Source organism: Dasypus novemcinctus, chromosome 3 (assembly GCF_030445035.2).
Source record: "Dasypus novemcinctus isolate mDasNov1 chromosome 3, mDasNov1.1.hap2, whole genome shotgun sequence".
NCBI lineage: Eukaryota > Metazoa > Chordata > Mammalia > Cingulata > Dasypodidae > Dasypus > Dasypus novemcinctus.
Window position 1 is genome coordinate 67,808,796 of NC_080675.1, and position 24,094 is coordinate 67,832,889.

At 41.3% G+C, this 24,094-nt stretch overlaps 1 pseudogene; it reads left to right on the plus strand.

The window, feature by feature from the left end:
• Positions 1-7,727: 7,727 nt before the first annotated feature.
• On the plus strand, positions 7,728-19,817 carry LOC101447116 (THO complex subunit 7 homolog pseudogene; annotated as a pseudogene).
• Positions 19,818-24,094: the final 4,277 nt, after the last annotated feature.

Sequence of the window (24,094 nt, forward strand, 5' to 3'; positions counted from 1 at the left end):
TATGGAACACCAAACCAGGAGTAGCTGTCAAAGACTTCTATAATCACCGGTGTAGAGTATTCTACAATAGTACAAGTTCATCCATGAAGTGCCTCAAGGCCCTTATTATAAGTGCCACATCAGATGACTCTGGAATTCAGTGCCATGTCAGTTGGTTCTACTTTGGAGTTTGTGTTCCTGAGTGTGATGGAGTTGGACTCAGATATGACCTTTCTACACATGCCTCTTCTGCTACTTTTACCGGACCTGTGGTTGGTGTTGAGGTTGGTGTATACACAGAAGACCTGAATCTCTGGACTGTCCATGTGACAGCCAGGCCCTGAGCCTCAGCAGACTTGCAATTCCTACCCTCTGGTTTATTAGACTTACCCTGGCCAGTGAACAAGGAGGTGAAGAAGGTCAATCACCATAACAGGGAGCCAAGAGTGCCTACAGCTGAAAGCAGGAGAATTGCACCCATCATCCATGTGGAATCTAAGCCCCCTCTTGATGTAGAGGGGGACTGGACATAACCACCCCAGGGTCCACAGAATGGAGGAATAGAGTATGGGTTAGAGTGGATTTACTGATGTTCTGCTGTGGAACTATTGTGATTAGTAATGGAAGAAATTGTAGCATTGATGTTGAGAAAGTGGCCATGGTAGCTGCTAGTGGTAGAGAGAGGGAAGAAGAGATATGATGTGAGGGCATTTTCAGGATTTGGAGTTGTCCTGGGTGGAGCTACATGGGCCAGATGCTGGACATGTGGTTCAACAGTGCTCCAAAATGTATTCACCAGGTGCAGTGAATGTGTCATGATGATGAAAGAGGTAGTTGATGTGGGAGGAGTGGAGTGAGGAGGGTGGGGGGTATAGGAGGACCCCATATTTTTTTAATGTAACATTTAAAAGAAAATAAAGAAAAAAAAATCCAACACCTAAAATAAAAATTTATTATAAAAAGAAATCAAAAACAAAAATTGTACTGTTTGTATAGAATAAATTTATTGGAATGTGGGGAAAAAAAAAAGTACTCTCAAATTAGCCAGCTGAGCTGAAGTCTCCATTCAGACCCCTGCCATGCTGGTAAGCTCATAAACTTCTCTGCCTGCAAAAAATAATAATAATAAGTGCCATATTTAGGGTAATGTATTCCAAAAGGTAAACTTCAACCAAGAACCATAGATATCAGAGGTTGGTTACCAAGTTTATTGAGTTCTTTGTTGGTTGAGATTAATTAGTATCAAAGTCAGTAAGAGGGGGCAGAACTAGAAATTGAGAAGAGCCAAAACTCCTGCCCCTAAATAAAACAAATTCTCATGCTCCAGGCATTTGTTCCTTCAAGATGTTTCTTCAGTAAGACCATGGCTTCTGTGCTTATTCTCATCTTTCTCATCATCAGAATTAGAAAAATAAGTTTGGCTTCCAGGAAGTCATCCTAACACAATAGATAAAAGAGTAACTGCAAGAACCCATACTGTGACAAGAGTTTTGAGCTTTTTATTGTTCATCAATTAATTCAAGTCTGTGAGAGAGAAAAAATTCTCACTAGTCCCTCCCTCCCAAGACTTTTTCATCAGAGGCAGAGGACTTATCTTTTTCATTAAGGTATATTTATTTACGCTCCCCCAGTGTCTGCTTTCTGTGTCAATTCACTGTTCTTCTGTGTCTGCTTGTATTCTCTGTAGACGGCACAGGGAACCAATCCTGGGACCTTCCAGAGTGGGAGAGAGGCACTCAATCTCTTGCACCACCTCAGTTCCCTGAGCTGCTATGTCTCTCATTGTCTCTTCTCTGTATCTCTTTTTTTTTTTTTTTTATTTCTCTCCCCTTCCTCCCACCCCCAGTTGTCTGCTCTCTGTGTGCTCTTCTGTGTCACTTGCATTCTTGTCAGCAGCACCAGGAATCTGTGTCTCTTTTTGTGGCGTCATCTTGCTGCATCAGCTCTCTGTGTGTGTGGCGCCACTCCTGGGCAGGCTGTGCTTTTTTTTTTGCACAGGGCAGCTCTCCTTGAGGGGCACACTCCTTGCACATGGGGCTACCATACACGGGGGACACCCCTGCATGGCATGACACTCCTTGTGCACATCAGTGCCACGTGTGGGCCAGTTCACCACACAGGTCAGGAGACCCTGGGTTTGAACCCTGGACCTCCCATATGGTAGGCGGACATTCTATCAGTTGAGCCAAATCCACTTCCCTCTGCATCCCTTTTAGTTGCATCATTTTGCTGCACTAGCTCTCCACATGGGCCAGCTTGCCTTCACCAGGACACCCTGGGAATCAAACCCTAGGCCTCCTATATGGTAGACAGGAGCCCAATCACTTAAGCCACATCTGCCTCCCTGGGACTTACCTTTCATTGCATACTTTCTCATAATACAGAGGCAGGAACCAATGACTATTGGTTCAACTACAGGTTAAATAAATCAGTACATTTATCTCTGGATTATGTTGGTAAGAATGAAATTTCCTTTATATTTATAACACATTTTGAACCAAAATATATTCACAACTTGAACCCTCGAATTTAATATGGCCTAAGCTTCTATTTTTCAAGTGGAAAAAAATGTCTGCAGAAGAAAATTCCAGAAGACCAGCTGACATAAATTTTGTTTTGTTTTTCTTTTTCTATTCTCAACCCCCAAAATTAGATAACCACAAACAAAATTTAAGGAAATATCTTTGTGATGGTTGGGCTTACATGTCACCTTAGCTGGGTTATGGTGTCCACTTTTTGGTCAAGCAAGCACTGGCCTGGTTTTTACTGTGAGTGTATTTCATGGATTTAAATCATTAGTCAGTTGGTTGACTCTATGGTTGAACCACAGCCAATGTCCAGACAAAAAAGAAAAGGGGACCTGTAGGGGTCCTGAAGTAATGTGCGGAGCTCAAATCATGTTGCTAGGGAGGATCAATGGGCACAGAGAGGTGAGGGTGTGGTCAAACATGTCTGTACCTGCAGGTAAGCAGAAAGGAGCTGATGGAACTCCAAGAAAACCCTCCTCAAAAAACTTCATGCCTGATAGCCCCTGCTCTGAGAACAATGACCTAGTTAACTGCTTTAAATAAAGCTTGTGGTGCCAGATCGGGACCTTGGTTTTGCCATCAGCTAGCCCTGGCCCATCTGGCCCTATAATCTTGTCTTTGTCTTTATGTGTCTTTCTTCAGCTCCCATCGCCTCCCCTCAGGTTTTCAGTTCACCCATGCAGGTCACTGAACTACAGTGAACCAAGGAAATTGCCTTCAGCAATGAGAGAAGACTTATCCAATCTGTTGAGTACCTTAAAGGGAGAATTGATGGTTTCAGCAGTAAGAAAGAATTTCTATATCTCTTAAAGGGGAATTCATCAAAACTTTCATCAGAGTTCCAAACTTGCAGTCTGCCCTACGGAATTCGGACTTGCCAATCCCCATGGTCAATTTCTGTACTATCCTCTTAGTTCTGTTTCTCTAGAGAACCCTGAATAATAGAACCCCTGGAAGAATCTTCTTTAAGATCACTCAGGATCAAAAAAGCTTTGAAAAATAAACCAGCAAAAGACAAACTTTATTAGAATTTAAAACTACACAGAACACTGAGAACAGCTAAGTGGGACAATGCACAATTGTTTGGGCACACATAATATACCTTAATATTCTCAGCTTCATCTATTAAACATATATAAACCATTCCAAAGAGATGACATTTCTCTTATTTTTAAAGACGTCCTAAGGAAAAGACCTGGATGTTTTACAACATCTTACAGGAGGCTTCATTTTTAGTAAGGACGTCTGCCTCTTCTGACAGTTGAATGGGTATATGAACCTACCTTAGCCCATTCTCAGAGAATGGGTTCCAGCAGGAAATGAAAGACACACTCAGCAGTGGTACAAAAATGATTTAATAAAAAGCCTATTTACAAATATGTGAATAGGGTTAAGAGACACAACTAGGGATGTTGAACACTCCAAGACTCCTACCACACTAAGCTCAAAGGAACAAGGTGAAGGTTTGATATTCCTGGAGCTTATTAAGAGCTAAAGCAATGGAGGAGGTGAAGGAATGGAAGCCTGTAGTCATAGAGGTGCAGCCATAAACAGAACACAGTGCCAAGGCAGGAAGGGAGAGAAGAAAGAAAGAGAGTCTCACTACTCACCCATCCTCACACCCTCCAACCCTCAGCCTATGTCTCCCATTGTCTGAGTCTACAGGAAACCCCAAGGCAAGGAAGCCTGGGTAGTTTATTGAGATCCCCCTCCAGGAGCAAAGAGTAGAGCAGAGAAGGATGGAAAATAAATCTGGGGAAGAGGAATGGTGGAAACAAAGAATAACTACCCAGTATCAAGTACCTAACCCCTTGGTGACTAATAGTAGCAAGTATAAAACAACCTATGACCTGTTCTCCTGAAAGCCTCCTTAGAGGCTAAAGAGTGTCATCTCTAATGTTCAATGGTATCAACGGGCAAACTGAGGCAACACGTCTCAACACTGAGTCAAAACCTCTCACCAGAGCAAGTTAGATCTCTAAAAGAGCATTCTGATATACTTACATTATTTTTTGTCAGCTGACAGAATTGCTCTGCCTACTCTGGTTCAAGGGACAAGGGACAAGCCACAAACAACTTTTGTCTGAATTTCCCCATTACCTTGAATACCCGCTACTTCATTGCAAGCCATAAAATGTTATGATATAATAGAACACGTTTTGTAAAGACCAATTAAATATTTTAAAAAGATAACTAAATTATATGACAACATTTTAACCAGAGATGAATATACATAAGTGTTACAAGAATTATGCTATGAATTTAAAATAGTTTTTAAAAATCATTTTAACCAAATAAAAACATCTCGTGTCATTTGAAACAAAAGTAAAAGCAAACAAAGGAAAACAAAGAGATATTTCATAGGAAAACGAGTCAATAATTGTTTAAGACATACACATTATATAAAATATCATACACAAAAGATGGCATAAAATGTAAATTCATTGCCATTTAAGCAATTTCACACATTTGAAAAATTTTACTCTTCCTATCACAATTGCTGATATTGTGCATTGTGTATTATACTTTTATTGGCACATTAACAATTCAATAATTGATTTTCCACTTACAAAGTAACAGTGGACTTGAGTGCTAGGGCAAGGGCATTGCTGGAGATTGAACCCTGACTCCCATAAAGACATGTTCCAGTCTTAGTCTGCACTCCTGTGGTGTTAACCCAATTGCAAATAATATCTCTAGTTTGTTTGTTTTTCTCTCTACTTCACCCCTACAATTATTTTATTTTATTTTATAATATACTTTTTTATTTTTTTTTTAATACTTAGATTACATAAATGTTACATGAGGAAAGAGGTTGTTGATGTGGGAGGAGTGGGGGGGTGGGAAGTAAAATATATGGGAATCTCATATATTTTAATGTAACATTTTGCATGATCATGTATCTTTTTAAAAAAAAGACAACAAAAAAATTTGCTAACAAAATATGAGGGATTCCCATATGCCCCACTCCCTACCCCTCATACATTTTCCCACATTAACAACATTCTTCATTAGTGTGGTACATTTGTTACAATTGATGAGCATATTTTGGAGCATTGCCACTAAGCATGGATTATAGTTTTCATTGTAGTATATGCTCTCTCCTGCATAATCTTGTAAATTATGACGAGATACATAATGACCTGTTTCTGTCATTGCAATGTCACTGAGGACAAATTCCAAGTCCTGAAAATGTCCCTGTATTCCTCCTGTTTGCCCTCTCTCTCCCCTCAGAAGCTCCAGGGGCCACTGTCTCCATATCAATGATAACAGTTCTTCCTCTGCTAGAAGCACAATAAGTCTATAGAAGAATAACAGTAAGTTTGCTTTGACTATGTTAAGGTGAGTCAGGGTGTGAACTCATTTGTGAAGAGGATCTTCTAAGATCCTATTTCAGTAAAACCAAACTGAATCTGGGTGGGTCTTAATCCACATAACTGGAGGCCTTGTAAAGAGAGGAAATTTGGACACAGTCAGAGAAGCCAAAAGATATAGAAGCCAGAAAGCCACAGGAGACCAAGGACGTGCCCATGAGATGGAGGCCAAGATGCAATTCAAGGAACCCCAAAGATTGGGGCTATCATCACCAGAAGGCTACAGAGTCTAAAAGAAAGCATGGCTTTGCTGAAACCATGATTTTGTATTTCTAACCTCTAAAACTGTTAGCCAATAAATTCTTGTTGTGTAAACCCACCCATCGTGTGGTGTTTGTTGTAACATACCTGACAAACTTAAGATAGGCCTTATACTATTATTTACTTTCTAAAGTTCTGTATGAGATCCCTATTTCTAGAAAGTAGACTATAATAGTTAGAGAATGGACCCTGAAGCCAGATGCCCAGCTCTGCTACTGGCAAGTATATTTTAACTTCTCTGTACCTCTGTTTCCTCGCAAATAAAATAGGTAAATAATTTTCTTATGTAAAGTTGTGAGGATTAAATGAATCAACTCATGTAAAATGCTTTCAGCAGTGTCTTGAATAAACACACAATGCATATTAACTGTAATTATAATTACTCTCTCCCTCATGCCTAAAACTACTGCTTCGAAGCTGATTATGAGGGTATAGGATCTCTTAATATCATACTCTCATTCCTTTACTCCTCTAAATATAATCACCTGTTTCAAAGAAGGGTATTAATATGACTAAACAAAAATTCATGGTATCAGGAATTGCATTTTTGTGCAATTGCTTTTAATGTGAAAAGGAATCAAAGCTTAAGTGCACAAGGGTTTATTTTCTCATGTAAGGATACAGAGCTTATATGACCATTCCACAAAGGTATTAGGGACCTTGCTCCTTCTATCTTTTCCACCGTGCTCAAGGAATGGCTTTCATCTTCATCGCCCCATGCCCCAGGATGAATGTTGAACTCTAGCCATTATATTCACATTCCAGACATGGAAAAGAACAACGAATCCGCTCCCAGCCAAAGTTGATCCCATTAGGAACCTTCCAGGAAGTCCTATAATATTTCCACTGACCTCACATGTACCTACAAAAAAGGTTGGAAAATGTAAAAATTTTAGCTGAGTGTATAGCAGCTATGAAAAATTTTGGAGTTCTAATTCTTTGCTTCATGAATTAAGACTGTGAGATCTAGTTTCTCTAATTAAAGAGGCAGTTCTCCAATTAGTTCTCCAATGCATTTTTTTTAAGATTTACTTTCTATTATTTCTCTCCCCTTCTATCTCCCCCTTGTCTGTTCTCCATGTCCAGTTGCTGTGTGTTCTTCTGTGTCCACTTGCACTCTTGTCAGTGGCACTAGGAATCTGTGTCTTTTTGTTGCATCATCTTGCTGCATCAGCTCTCCATGTTTGCAGCACCATTCCTGGGCAGGCTGCACTTTTTTTCACAAGGGGCAGCTCTCTTTGCAGGGTGCACTCCTTGCGTGTGGGACTCCCCTATGCAGGGGACACCCCTGCGTGGCACAACACTCCTTGTGCACATCAGCACTGTGAGTGGGCCAGCTCACCACATGGACCAGGAGGCCCTGAGTTTGAACCCTGGACCTCCCATGTGGTAGGCAGATGCTCTATCAGTTGAGCCAAATCCACTTCCCTCTCCAAAGCATATTGATGAAACTTTATAGATGATTAAGAGAGGACTATAATAGTGTTAAATCATCTTCAATTTGCTTATCTGGTATTCATTAGTCAGGATTCTCCAGAGAAACAGAATAAACAGATTTATTATGAGTAATTTAGCTCACGCAACCATGAGGACTGGCAAGTCTGAACTCTATAGGGCAGGCCACAAGCTGGAAACTCAGGTAAATGTGATTCTGAAGTCTGGCAAGTCTGTATTCCCCAGGGGAAGCTGGTTGACTGAAGTTGAGGCAGCAATTCTTCTTTATGTCTCAGAAATCCTTAATCAGTGTAGGGTTGGAGAGCTGATATATTCCTAAGGTAGGATAGCGCATAGTATTGCTAGCCTTGCCAGGTGAAAGCAAACTGTTTCTAGTGGTCTTTACTAACAAATGAGAAAAAAAAATTCGCCAGATCAATAGCTACATACCAGATACCAGGAGATGTTTTCATTTGCTCAAGCCATGATATTACATCTGAAAGAGCAGGTGCAATTGGAATCACCTCCTGGTTAAGTTTATAATAATCCACTGTCATTCTCCAAGATCCATCTCTTCTCTGCACAGGCCAAATAGGAGAGTTGAATGGGGATACGATGGGAATCACCACGCTTGCTTCCTTCAGTTTCTTGATGATGACACTAATCCCTCCAGGAAGGCAGTGTTGCTTTTGGTTTACCATTTTGCTAGATAGAAGCAGTTCTTTCTAAAAGGCTTCCATTTGGCCTTTTCTACCATGATAGTTCTCACTCCAAATGTCAGGGAACCAATTCTGCCCATAGCTAAGTATGTCTATTCCAATTACACATTCTGGAACTAGAGACATAACCACAGAATGGGTTCAGGTACCCACCAGACCCATGGTGAGACAGGCTAGAATAAAAACTCCATTGATCACCTGATGGCCATAAGCCCCTGCTGTGACTGGTGGACAACAGTGGTGTTTTGGGTCTCAGAGCCAGTTTCCCAAAATATCTGATCATTTCCCAATGATATCTGATCAAATATATGATCTTTTTCCCCAGTGCACAGTCAATCTGGTAAAAAAGGCTTTAGAACCTTTGTGGAAGGCTGGGAGTGCAAATTTTTGATGGTTCAGTAAGGTCCTTCCCCAAGGCAGGGGTCCAGCCTTCCCTTCATTCAAAGAGGTTCTGGTTAGTAACTCTCAAGTCTGATTGAGGGACCATGACTCTCCATTTTTATGATTCAGGTTAAACTTTGGTTCATTTGACCTAGAACTCTTCAGTTCATATAGATCAAGTAATAATTTGACAGACTGACCATCTATTTCACTTTTAGCTATTCCGTGATCAACTAACCAATGTCATATGTCTCTATGAGTCAGACTGTTCTGATTACTTCTTTGACTCTACTGTCAAGTATGGTAGCCTCACCTACCTTATATTTGACAATTAAGTGCCACCACATGGCTCATGTCAACCTAAGATTCAATCATCCCCATGGCATTTAAGGATCTCAATTCCATGGCAGCAATTCCCACAGTAATATCTGACCTATAAAGAAGAGTGACCACAGAATTCTTCAGGGATTCTGGGGCTCCTCTCACAAACTTATTCTTCACAGTCACAGTGAAAGGTGTGTTCTCTGGACAGTCCTGGGGTGGGTGAACAGGTCTTACATGATAAATCCATTCTAACATTCTGATCTCCCTATAACTTTAGATACCTTCTTCTACATATACCAAGGCAGTTCTGACATTTTAACTTCATTTAATGTAAGCCACATGTGGTTCATGTTTCAGCCAACCAATCAAACTGTTAGAGACCTTTCTTACCCCTCAAGCTACAACACTGAATACAGAACCTCTGCTTAGTGTTCACATATCAATAAATTCAGCCTCATCCAGCTTTATGATCCACCATTATCCCATACCATTCCTACATATATTCCCGATTGTGAATGTATAAATTGGAAAACTACCAGTTACTTTGGAGTGTAGTGGGTCACTTCATGGGACACACAATGTACCTAAACTTTTGGGGTCTAATTGGACTTTAAACTAGTTATAGGACTTAGAAGTGGAAAGTGGTGGTAGAACTGGGTTCTGAGAGGAATTAATAGTGTCTTGCAAGTCAGTTATCTCAGGGGATTCCATTATAGTTTCATCTGACTAAAAAGGGATTAATTACTTCAGACAGGTGGAAAGGCTTCTTTCTTGGGGAGTAATTACAAGTTTATCTGATAAAGGAGACTCAGTAAAATTTAGGGGTTCAATTTCTTCACCATCATTATCAGTGCATATGTCTCCACTCCTAATCAGTGTCCTCACTTTAACAGCAGACACCCTGTAAGGTTGGTGTGGCAGATTGAGTTATGTATCCCAGATAAAAACATGTTCCTAATCTTAACACACATCCTGTGAGTGCAAACCCATTGTAAGTAGAACCTCTTATTTTTAGTTAAGATGTTGCAAACTGAATCATGATGGGTCTTAATCCTATTCCTGGAGATCTTATGCAGAGAAAGCCGTGGGAAGGAACTAAAAACTGGAATTTAATTAAATGCAGAAGAGAAAGGAGAAGACATCTCCATGTTACAGGAAAGCCAAGGAACCCAAGGAATGCCAGCAGCAATGATACTACCAATCCTGGGAGGAAACAAGCCTTCTAGCCTCTGAAACTGTGAGCCAATAAATTCCTGTTTTTAACCCAATTCATGGTGTGGATTTGTCATAGCAGCCTGAAAACTATGACAGTTGGGAATTCAGTGTGTGTTGTAATTCAGCTGCTCACATTAGGAGACTATGCCTTTAGTTCTTACAAATCCCAATTCCACAGTCACAAGAAATAAGAATTTCTTTGAGGGCACACAGAGAAACTTTTATGTCTTTCTTGCAGCACTTGAGTTGGCAATTTGAGCCTTGAGGACATCCTTTTCTTTAACAACTTTATCTAGCTTATTTAGAAACAACCAACCAACCTCATTATACATTTTATTTTGACAAAAACTTATGCTAAGGCACATGTCCTCTTATAGGTATTTGAGCAGAAGTATACATTGGTGATATTTTGTGGCCTCAAAACATAGTCTGTCAGTACTCTCAATCATTAGAAATAGAGTCATTAGAGTCTTTAAAATCTAATCAGGGAAATGGATGTAGTTCAACCACTTTGGCTCCCATCTACCATATAGAAGGTCCAGGGTTCAATGCCCAGGGCCTCCTGATGAAGACAAGGTGGCCCACACAATAAGCTGGCCAACATGGAGTGCTGGCCCACACTGGAATGCTGCCCCCCTCAGGAGTGCCCCCCTGCATAGGAATGCCACTCAGCACAGGAAAGCTGCCCCTTGCAGGAGTGCCAGCCAACACTAAGAACTGGTGCAGCAAGATGATGCAACAAGAGACACAGAGGAGAGAAAATAAGGTACATAGTGTATTAGTCAGCCAAAGGGGTGTTGATGCAAAATACCAGAAATTGGTTGGTTTTTTAAAGGGTATTTATTTGGCATAGGAGCTTACAGATACCAGGCCATAAAGTATAAGTTTATACTTGCCTTACCAAAGTCTATTTCCATGTGTTGGAGCAAGATGGCTGCCAATGTCTGTGAAGGTTCAGGCTTCCTGGGTTCCTCCCTTCCTCAGGCTTCTTTTTCCTGGGCTCAGAGTTTCTCTCTTCTTGGGCTTGCTTCTGTTTCCTTTGTGAGCTTACTTCCCAGGGTTCCAGTTTAAGGCTTCAGCATCAAACTCCAACATCAACTCTGTCCTTTGCCATACCTTTTATCTGTGAGTCCCCACCCACCAAGAGGTGGGTACTCAACACCCTACTGGCACAGGTTTAGTTGATTACTTAATCCAATATAATCTGACATGCCCAGAGGAAAAGACCAGTTTACAAACATAATCCAATATTTCATTTTGGAATTCATCAATAATATCAAACTGCTACACATAGTAAAACAGGGAGTTGAGGTGGTGCAAGAGAGTAATTGCCTCTTTCCCACTCCAGAGAGCCCCAGGATCAGTTTCCAGAGCTGCCTAACTACAAGCAGACACAGAAGAACACACAGCAAATGGACACAGAGAGCAGACAATGGGGTTAATGGGGGGGGGGAGAAATAAATAAAATAAATCTTTTTTAAAAATCTAATCAGATTAGAGAGTGACTTACAAAAAAAAAAAGAATCGATTAAAAAAAAACTCATTCTTTTGCTTCTGTTTCTCAAGAACTAATCTTGGTACCAAAATCTGTATTTGTCAGTGTATTAGTTAGCCAAAGGGGTTCTAATGCAAAATACAAGAAATCAGTTGGTTTTTATAAAGAGTATTTATTTGGGGTAGAAGTTTACAGTTGCCAGGCTATAAAAGCACAAGTTACCTTCCTCACCAAAGTTTATTGCCAAGTGTTAAAGCAAGATGGCTGCCAATATCTGTAAGGGTTCAGGCTTCCTGGGTTCCTTTCTTCCTAGTCTTGCTTCTCTCTGGGCCCAACTGCTCTTTTATCTCCACAAGGCCAGCTGTAGACTCTTAGGCAAACAGCTAGTTTCTCTTCCTGCGGTCTTCTCTCTTTCCTCATGACCAAGTTCCTCTGTGTGCTTATGTCCCAGGGCTCCAGCTCAAGACTCCCCCCTCTCTTCTCTGACATGGCCCAATCAAAGCCTTAATCATTATTTAATCAAGTAAAAGTAAAACCTCTGAATCCAATACACTCTAATATGCCTAGAGGAAAAGATCAGTTTATAAATATAATCCAATACTTCTTTTTGGAATTCATCAGTAATATCAAACTGATACAGTCAGTGTCTCTTAGAGAAAAGAACTGACAGGAGAGGAGAGTGAGAGACAGAGACAGAGAGACAGAGAGAGAGATTTATAAGAAATTGCCTCACATAACAATGGAGTCTGGCAAATTCAAACACTTTAAGGTAGGGTACAAGCTGAAACTCTGATAAAGATGATTCTAAAGTCTAACAAATCTGTATTCCCCAGGGGTTCCCCAGAAGTTGAGGCAGAAATTCTTCATGATCTCTGAAACTCTAAGTTCTTACTTTTAAGACCTCAATTCACGTGGCTGTCACTGTGGGCCCTGAGGGAAGGGGGAGAGAGAAATAGAATAGGTGGGGTAACAGGGGGGCAATGGAAATGTTCCACAAGATCATGCAGTGATGGATATAAGCCATGTTAAATTTTGTGGGGAGCCACCCACTGTGAGGTCTGTTTACAGCCTCTCACAACATGGCAGAGTTCACAAATCTGCCCTGTCATTTCCTTATTCTTCTCCTCCCTGCTTCTTTGTTCTCCCCCTCCTGCCACTACTCAGGTGACCACAGCAATACGCATGCACAAGGCACGAAACTTCGCAGACCCGGTGCGAACTGTCGGCCAATCCCCTCCTTGGACGTCTGCCACCCACAAGGCCAGCCTATCACCTATGTACACATTCCTTTCCCTCTCTATATATCCCCGTGTTTTACCCCCAATAAACGAGGCTTGATCAGAACCCTGTCTTGCCTCCATTCTTCTCTCGACTCCTGCCCCACCCTGCTTCTTCCCACAGGTCCCTGGACTCGCCCCCGCCAGCTCGGGCAAAATTTGATCAAAAAAATTTTTTTTAAGATTTATTTATTTATTTCTCTCCCCTTCCCCCTAGTTGTCTGTTCTCTGTGTCTATTTGCTGCATCTTCTTCTTTGTCCACTTCTGTTGTTGTCAGTGGCATGGGAATCTGTGTTTCTTTTTGTTGCATCATCTTGTTGCGTCAGCTCTCCGTTTGGGCGGCACCATTCTTAGGCAGGCTGCACTTTCTTTCGCACTGGTGGCTCTCCTTACAGGGCACACTCCTTGCGTGTGGGGCTCCCCTATGCGGGAGACACCCCTGCACAGCACGGCACTCCTTGCGCACATCAGCACTGCACATGGGCCAGCTCCACACTGGTCAAGGAGGCCCAGGGTTTGAACTGCAGACCTCCCATGTGGTAGACGGACGCCCTAACCACTGGGCCAAGTCCGCTTCCCTTCATCAAAAATTTATAGAAGTGTATAGTCTAAAATGTAAACAGTAATGCAAACCATAATTTAACTAAAAATTTAGAAGTGTACAATCTAAAATATAAACCATAATGTAAACCATAACGGAACCATGGTTAGTAGCTATGTTTCAATATCTGTCCCCAGCTGCAGCAAATATAAAATCCACATGTAAAAAGATCATTGCTGGGGAAGGGAGAAAAGGGTTTGATGTTGGTATATGGGAGTCCTTTATATTGTATATGTGACTTTACTGTGATCTAAAAATTTTTTGAAGACAGAATTTAAAATTTTAAAAAAAGAATGTAGACAATGAGGAAGGAATGGAAGAGATTGTCTTGCCCCTGTGCATACAGGGCAACACCAACTACAGTGATGAAAGGCAAAATGTCAAAAACCAAGTTTTATGATATTTCTCATTTTTTAATACTCCAATTTATTTTTTTAGTCTATTTAATTTTTATAAATTAGTATGTATTCTATTTCTAATTTTTAAACTTATCATTACTATTTTATTTTCCTACTAATTGAATTTGGCAATATATTAGGCTTCATATTTCAAGAAGATCTGGATCACAGAGGGGTTCAACTATGACAGGGGAGGAGAACCGGTGTTGGGTGTCATTGATGGGGGACACATGGTTGGGAGGGAGTTCTCTAGGGCATGTATATAGGGTATATAAAAATGTTCACATATTCGTTGGGTATTGTTATAGTAGGTAGAGTTACAAATGACAACTGAGGGAGTACTGAGTTCCTAGCCAGGGGAGTTCTGTCACATCCCACAGTGGAACAGCCACAATCCCCCAAGTGCAAGGGCAAAGACCAGGGAAGAAGGATGGCCCAATGGTGGGCCCTTGATACTGATGACTATGTTTATGCGCCTGTGTGCTTCAAATTTCAGCAAGACCTAGAGCTGCAGGGTGCCTAACAGTTCCCTCCTAGGAGCCTCAATGTTGTTCAAATGTGGCCACCTCTAAGCCAAACTCAGCATGTAAATGTGTTACTTTACCTCCAGTGTGGGACATGACTCCTGGCGGTCAGCCTCCTTTGCACCGAGGGATTATTACCAATCACCAGCTGGTGATGCAGCGAGAAAAAGACCTTGAATAACAGGGGGAAATGGTAAAGACAAATGAGTTTATATGGGTAAGAGTTTTCGAAACGAGTCAGGAGGTCATCAGAGGGGTCACACTTACACACGTCTCAGTAGGATCCCAGAGACAGCCAAAATAGACACAACCCCAGGAAGTGGTGCTCCTGAGGGCTATGGAGACCACAGTCCTACGGTCATGACAGATGGCGCTGGAGTTCAGTGCCATGTCAGTTGGCCCTCTTTGGAGTTTGTGTTCCTGAGTGTGATGGAGTTGGACTTAGATGTGACCTTTCTACACATGCCCCTTCTGTCACTTTTACTGAACCTGTGGTTGGGGCTGGGGTTGGTACATGCTCAGGAGTCTTGAATCTCTGAATAGTCCATGTGCCAGCTGGGTCCTAAGCCTCAGCAGAGTTGCAACACCTACTCTCCGGTTTTTTGGACTTACCCAGGTCAGCGAATAGGCAGCTGAGGATGGTCAACCACCACACCAGGGAACCGAGAGTGTCCACAACTGCAAGCAGGAGAATCACATCCATCAGCCATATGGGATATAGGCCCCCTCTTGATTTAGAGATGGAGTGGACATCATCATCTCAGGGTCCACAGGAAGGAGGAATAAAATACAGATTAGAATGGATTTACTGGTATTCTACTATAGAACTATTGTGACTCTAGCAAAGGAAGAAATTGTATCACTGATGTGGAGACAGTGGCCACAGGAGTTGCTGAGGGCAGGGAGAGAGAAGAAGAGGTGTGATATGGGGGCATTTTCAGGACTTGGAATTGTCCTAAATGATATTGCAGGGACAGATGCAGGACATTATATATCCTGACATAATCCACTGAATGGACTGGAGGAGAGTGTAAACTATAATGTAAACTACAATCCAAAATGTAATGCTCCAAAATGTATTCACCAAATGCAACGAACGTGCCACAATGATGAAAGAGGTTGTAGTTTTGGGAGGAGTGGGGGTGGGGTGTTAGGTATATGGGAACCTCTTATATTTTTTAATGTAACATTCTTTGTGATCTATGTATCTTTTTTTAAAAAGACAATTAAAAAAGAAAATTTGCTATTAAAAAAAAAAAAAAACAGGGAAACGGACTTTGGCCCAGTGGTTAGGGCGTCCGTCTACCATATGGGAGGTCCGCGGTTCAAACCCTGGGCCTCCTTGACCCGTGTGGAGCTGGCCATGCGCAGTGCTGATGCGCGCAAGGAGTGCCGTGCCACGCAAGGGTGTCCCCCGCGTGGAGGAGCCCCCACGCGCAAGGAGTGCGCCCGTGAGGAAAGCCGCCCAGCGTGAAAAGAAAGTGCGGCCTGCCCAGGAATGGCGCCGCCCACACTTCCTGTGCCGCTGACGACAACAGAAGCGGACAAAGAAACAAGATGCAGCAAATAGACACCAAGAACAGACAACCAGGGGAGGGGGGAAATTAAATAAATAAATAAATCTTTAAAAAAAAAAAAAACTCTGTTTGAATGATGAGACTCCACACATTGCTGAGGGCAAACTCCACTGTTGATTGTAGATGCAATCAACTGTATATTAATCAACAGATTAAATATGCAAATCCATCTATGAAATACCCTCATAGTAAAAATCAGTCCAGTGCTTCCTTACCAAACAACTGGAAACCAGGCTGATACATAAAATTAACCATCATGGGTGTTTAGACATGTAACAAAGATGAAAAATGAGAGTAGGATACAAAGTTAAAAATAACATTTTTATTGTAATTTCATGTATATTTCAGGCAAAAATGATTTTATGGTCTGAATTATCCAGAATATTTCCTAAATTTCTCTTTTAAATGGTGTATCAATAAAATAAACCTAAAAACAGATTTCCATATTTAAAAATCATAGACTAACCGAGTTGAAAAGGGCCTTGAGGTTATTTGGTTCACACATTCTTTTAGTATTTTAATCCCTCATGACATTATCATTGCCATGTGATAGTCTGCTATCTAGTTGAAGCTATATGAGAAGTTAATATTTCTTGAGGCAATGCTCTCCATTCTTAGAAAATTCTGACTTCGAAAATTCTTTCTTATGTTTAGCTAACATCTTTCTATAGCTTTCATCCACTAGTTCTTGTTCTAAAACATGGGGCCATACATAGCCTTGGGGCTATACAAATACTTTCTGCAAGGTAACCAGTAAATATTTAAACAGAGCTATCACGTCCCTCAGAATCTTCTTTCTACAGACTTGAATAAGAAGTTTTTACCCTTTATGTTTTGTTTCAGAATTGGAAAAATGGATTTATTCAATATATAAATATATATATTTATTCAATATACGCTCACTGTAAAAAAATAAAACTTATAGAAGTATATTAAATATAAAGCAAAAGCCTCCCTCCTAATCCCACCTTCTTGAAATAACCACAGTTAACTTTTTGATGAATACGGTAAACATAATTGGGATGCCTGTGTAGTTCACAACAATTACCTCAGTGGTATGCCTATGCTACTACCTTCTTAGAGTAGAGTCCATTCCTCTGATAACATGTTGGCCAATCACAGAATCTCAACCTCTTGGCAACAATGATTGGTCAAATATGTGGGCATATGACACAGAGCTAATCAGAATCCTGCCCTGAGATTTTCACACTGGGAAGCTAAGAGAAAGGAATCCTTTTTCACACTCTGTAAACCATAGGACTACCCAACACAAACAGTGACCTCTATACTGTAGTTAATTGTACAATTATAATAATACTTTTTCATCAATTTTAAAAAGTATTAATAATAAGGAAAACTGGGGGTGGGGTGGTGGTAGGTATATGGGAACTCTGTATTTTCAGCATGATTTTTCTGTAAACCTACAACTTCTCTAATAAAATAAAAGCAGGTAAAACTAATCTATGTTAATAGAGATCAGGCTAGCTGTTAACTTTGGGATTTAGTATTGATTAGAAGGGAGGAAAAGGGAATCGTCCAGAAGAAAGAAAACCTTTTTACATCTTTGTCTGGGTGGTATTATACCTAACCACTTAAGTTTTGAGGATTTCACTGTGTATAAAGTTTTATGATTAATCAACAAAATTCTAGGGAAGACAGTGGAATAGGGAGCTCCAGAACTCAGTCCTTCCATCAAAACAACTATTAAACAACAGACAGGAACAACCTGAAACAACTATTTTGAAGCTTCACGGCTAGAATAACACTGAACAGTATCCAGGGAAAAGCAGAAAGAAGAAGCTAATAAATTACAGTAAAGAATTGTACATTGCTCTTGCACCTATCCCCCACTCTTACAGCAGGCTGCCACAGGGTCCAGTCGCTGGCTAGCTGCTGGTCACAGACAGGGACATAAAAATCTTCTTCCCCAGGAAAGGAGATGGGCAGACTATATCACTGATGACAGTTTTCTTTTTTCTTTGAGAAGTTTTGAGTTAATAAAACAATCATGCATACATCACCCCACCATCATCACCTTACATTGCTGTGATACATTTGTTACAAATGATGAAAAAACATCATCATAATGACCACAGCTTTTGATTATTAATTTGGATGGCTGATTCCTGGCTCTGAGGGCAGCTATTGTTTCAATCCACCTTGGACAGAGGCAGCGGCAGCCATTGTTTCAACCATCCCCAGAAAGAGACAGAGGTAGTGGCGATATAAAGATGAAGTACTTCCTCAAGGATACAGGGGACAGTTAGCTCAAGTGCTGCATTTGCTGGACAAACCAGAAAAGCTCACTTTGGGGAGCCATTGGAGAGGCTTTGGGTGCCCTTCCTGATCCTCTCTCCAGGGCACTTTGGAACCAGTCTGCATGCACTTTGTGGGTCCCTGGCCCTGTTTTGGCTGAAAAAGGCCAACTTGGGAAAGTCCTCTCCAGGGAGACACTTGTCCTAGAACTTTTCTTCAAGACAAAGCAGCGTGAGACAATGTAAGGAGTATAAAAAACTAGAGAGGCAGTCTGGGATAAAGATCTGCCAGCTTCAAACACCAAAGATAGCTTCCTTGTTGCTCTGATTTGGACTCTCTAAGCCAAACTCAGCATATAAATGTAATAACTTCCCCCATGGTGGGACATAACTCCCAGGGATGAGCTTCCTGGCACTGAGGGATTGCTACTAAGTACCAACAAGCAATGCAACCAGAGGGGGAAAAAAAAAAAAGACCTTGACCAAAAAGAGGGAAAGGTCAAGACAAATGAGTTTACATGGCTAAGAAACTTTAAAGCGAGTTAGGTCGCCACCACCAACGCTGGCGCGGTAACTCCAAGGTGTGGGGGAGAGGCAACCTGGAGCGAGGGGAGCGTGGATCCACCATCAACACCGCATGGCTCAGGCTTCAGAGCTGGCGTCTTGTGGGCATCACTGCCTCCTCCTCCATGGCTGTTCAGCCGGCTGCGTTGTGGGAGTTTGACCTCCACGGCTGCCAACCACCGCCAACCACCGCCTCAGCTTGCGCTGCTGCTGCTGCCCCACACGCCATGGGAGCCGACTGATGACGAAGTCATACGGAAGCATCTCCTAACTGCTGGAGATGGTGCTGGTGATGATTGGAGAACTAATCTTCTAGTGAAGAGATTCATTAAATGGTGAAACTCTGGATCCCAGGAAGAGGGATATAGCCAGTACCAATGTCTGCTGAGCACCCTGTCACAATGTGAATTTTCAATGAGCAAAACCTTGTTGGTATATGACATGAATCTCAAAGAAATGTAAAATTATGAAAAAGTTTACGAAGAAATGGCATGTAGCATCGCTGGAGCACATGAAAAAATTGCTGAGTGCAAAAAGCAAATTCTTCAAGCAAAACAAATACAAAAAAAAGAAAGCGATGCTTTGGTAAAAGTGATCCAGCCTCATCCAGACGGGCATGAGACATTAAAGGAACTAGAGACTGTGGGAAAAGAGCTGGAGGATCTTTCACATATTAAGGAAAGTGTTGAAGATAAGCTGGAATTGAGACGGAAACAGGTTCATATGCTTCTTAGCACTATCCACGAACTTCAGCAAACACTGGAAAATGATGAACAGCTCTCAAGGGTGGAGGAAGCTAAAGAGACAAGCATGGAAACAAATCCTAAGCCATAGAAAGGATGATTGCTCACCGTCCCCAAGGATATTGAAATAGCTACATGATCTTAGTGTGTTTAGAATTTGTCATGGTCCTGAGATATTTAAAGATACTTCCTTAGTGAAATAATTTAAACTTTTAAATATTAATACATATTTCATATTCTTCACACAAAGGAATGTGATTTTAGTATAGATTTGGTTTTATTAAAATACTTTTTTATTCCTAAACGTTGAAGGTAGAAAGCAGTATTCCAAAAATGTTTAATAAAATGTTTCCAATCAGGAAAAATAATAATAATAATAATAAAATGAGTTGGGAGGTCATTACAGAGGTAACATTTATGCATGCCTCAGCAGGATTTCATTGATAGCCAAAGTAGATACTACCCCAAATAGCAGGGCTCCTAAAAGCTCTGAAAATATCCAGGCACTGTCGTCAGGGCAGATAGCTCAGGAATTTGGTCCCTTGCCAGTGAGCCTTACTTTGGAATTTATGCTTCCTAGTGTGACAGAGTAGGACTCACTTGTGGTTTCTCTACACGTGGCTCTTCTGTCCTTCTATTTGAAATTATAATACTTGGTTGGTAGGTGTACGTCGAAGAGACTTAAATCTTTGGGCTGTTCATGTGTCAGCTGGGTCCTGAATCTCAACAGAGTTGCCAACACCTACTCTCCAGCTCACTGAACTCAGCCAGGACAACTAACAAGGAGGAGGTGATGGATAACCAACATACCAAGGAACTGAGAGTGTCTACAACTGCAAGTAAGAGAGTCCCATCCATCAGCCATATGGGATCAAAGCCCCCTCCCCCCCCCCAATTAAAGGTGGAGTAGACATCTTCATCCTAGAATCCTCATGATTGGGGATTGAATTATGGACTTAAGTAGATTTGCTAGTATTCTACTATCGACTTGTTGTGATTCTAGCAATGGAAGAAATATCATTGATGTGGAGGCAGTGTCCACTGGAGGTTCTGAGGTTAGAGAGGGGGAAAAACAGGTGTAATATAGGAGTATTTTCAGGACTTGTAATCGTCCTGAATGATATTGTAATGACAGATACATACCATTATATATCTTGCCATAACCTACAGAACTGAGTGGGAGCGAATGTAAACTATTATCCATACTTAGTGGCAACACTCCAAAATGTGTTTATCAATTGCAATGATTGTACCACACTAATGAAAGATGTTGCTAATGTTGGAAAATGTGGGAGGTGTGGGGAGTAGGGCATATGGGAATCCCCTATAAATTCTCTGTAACATTTATGTAATCTAAGTATCTTTTAAAAAATAAAAAAATTTAAAATTGAGATTAAAAAAAGGAACAGGATAACTGGTTATATGGTTTCATAAAATAAAAATAAAATAGAAACACCCAGGAGAGGAAGATCTGTCTCCTAGGAAATGTAAGGGACAACCAAACTCCTGTAAACAGAAGAACTCCAAATAACTAACAAACAAAAGCCCAGGACAGGATGTGAGATCCAGAAAGCTAGGGAAAACTCCACACTCTGCATTCATCTTTGGCAGATCTTCCTGAAAAGGGGCGGAAGTTCAAGAAAATCAGTCTTATCACCAGCTCGTTACAAAACCAAGAAACAGACATCCCAAGGAGTAAATCGCAGACATAACATTATAAAATATTAAGCTACAGTGTGCAAGAAGAGTACAAGACAAAGAAACAGGAAATGATGGCCCATCCAAAGGAAGAGGATAGCAGAGTAGGTGTAACTCAGTGATTGAGCACAAATTTTGCATGTAGGAGGCCCCAGATTCAATCCCCAGTAATTTCTAAAAATAAAAAAAAAAGACAATGGAAGAGGATAAAAATACAGAAAACACCAATGAAGATGAGAATGTGCACATACTAAACAAAGCCTTTTTAAAAATGATCTCAAAGAGGTTCTGGGAAAAAGGTATCAAAGAAGATAGACAGGTCTCAACTCTCTCACAAAAACAACAGGACAAAAAGCAGTCCAAGGAGTTTGTTTGGGTCCTATAGACCAGAGGAGTGCTGCACATCCTCCAGGAGGGTGAGAGACAGAGAGACAAAGCAGAGGTCAAAACGAAAACCATGAGTTAATAACCACCACGACTGGGAATGGCACCCATCCCCCACCCTCAAGGTGAATAGCCTGCATAAAATCCATTGCTCACTGCAGCCAACTGAGGAACAGATGCATTCCTCCATGGAATAGGGAGGGTGTGGCAGAGGGCAGAAAGTGGTTTCTTTTCAGTGAATTTCATCTGTGAAACTCAACTGTGGCCAGACCAGAATCATGGATAAGTAGAATTTGAAAGAAACATCTCTGAGAAAAATTCACTGACGAGTGTCATCTGCTAGGCAGCCAGGAAACTGCCAGGAGAAAAAATCTCTTGTCCCAGGCCCCTTGGAGCAGATCTGCACCTCATGAATGAGTCCCTGAACCTATTCTGATAACTTCATCAGGACATTTTAAAGACTTAGAAAAAATTGAACCGAAAATCAAAGAAGAGCAATGAAACAAAACCACCAGACATGAGAAAAAGATGATCATGAGAGTAAATTCACCAACATTTAGCATCAGCAAAAACATACAAGCCACACTAAGTAACAGAAAGAGATGACCCAGCCAAAGGAACAAACCAAAAATCCTGATGAGAACAAGATGTAAGACTACTAGTCAATGATGTTCACACAAATCTAAATCAATTCAAGGAGTTGAAAGAAAATATGAATAAGGAGGTAAAGGATTTTAGGAAGACACTGAGTGACCACAAAGAACAATTTGAGACTTCCAGAAAGATGCAGGATTAGAAAGATGCAGGACTCTGTCCTCTAAAAGAAAAATAGCTAAAGGACAGGCAGAAATGGCCTGGAGGATAAAAAGGTTCTAGGGTGTAGGATACCAGGGGAAAGCTGGATACCTCCCGGAAGAGAGAGAAGCACAGGAAAAGAACCTCGAAATTAAGACCATGAGTAGACTGCAGCTGCAACTGTTGGCACCCCTATTCCACCTTATGAACAAAAAGCTTTGAATTCTGGCCTTGGGACTGCAGCTACAGTCAAAGGGAGCCACAGGGATCCACCTCCCCAGGAAACAGGAGAGAGGAGTGCATCCTAAGGCTGATTCAGCTTTTGACCCACAAAGTTGGTCTGTTGTGTCCCAAGAGACCTTCTAGCCTGGATGGGGTCACATCAATATTTGCCTTGAGAGCCAGTCCAGGACTAAAGAGATCTGACTCTCTAAAATGCCCTATCTACTAACTGGGATGGTTGTTGATGACACAGAAGGGAGTGGAATCATTTCCTACCCTAGAGAAGAGAGGGGGCTGCCAGCAAAGGTGGGAGAACTGTCTCTGAGAAGTTTGATTTGCAAAGCTCTTAGCACCCAGGCAGGAACCTCTGTCACATTGATCCAGTTCATGTTGCAGCAAACACACTCTGACCAGGCTTTGAAATAAATGACATGCTGAAAAGTGCCATCTTCTGACCACCAAAGAAAGCACATATGAGGGAATTAAAAGTAAACAAGTAAGATAGACTTTTTCTGCCTTTACAGTCTCCCTCCCCAAGATCCTTGGAAGTGGGTGTGCAACCCATTATTGTATCCAGAGCCCAGATTAGAACAACTAACAGGGACAATCCTAAAGTCCTAGGACAGGTCTGCCCAAGGTTGAACTAAGAACGAAAGAACAGCAATAAAACAGTCTTCTGCCACAAAATCCTTACAAAAGACAGGAAAATGGAGCAACAGAGTAAATGTTCCATCATAATCAAATGCCTAGACATCAGCATAATTTTACATGCTTTACTAAGAAAATGGAAGAAATGGCCCAAGGAAATGAATATGTCAAAGACCCAGATGAGACACAGGATTTGCAATGACTAATCAACAAGGTTATACAAATTTCCAAAATCAGAATGATAAATTGAAAAACAATATGACTAAAGAGATAAAAGGCATCAAGAGGACACAGGGTGAGCCCAAAGAAATTGAAAACTGAATAGAAAGATAACAGAGCTCATAGATATGAAAGATACGGTAAGTGAGATCAAAAACACATTTAAGGGATAAAAACAGCAAGATGAAGGTGGAGTAAGGTCCTAGAGTCAGCTTGTGCTTCAAGGCAGTTAGCAAACACCCAGAGATCTCTGGAGCAAGCTGAAGCACATGTTTGGCAGCTCCAGGAGGCCAGAAGAGAATCATGCAACATACTTGAAGGAATAGAAGGAGGAGACTGCCCATCTGCAGAGAAGACTCGTAAGTAGAGCCCTCGATGCCATGTAGGCTGGTACCCATCCTCCACTGGAGGCACAAGACACCTGGGGAGCTAGTCTGCAGCTGGAATTGAAAGCCCCATTTCCCAAAAATGGGGGAGG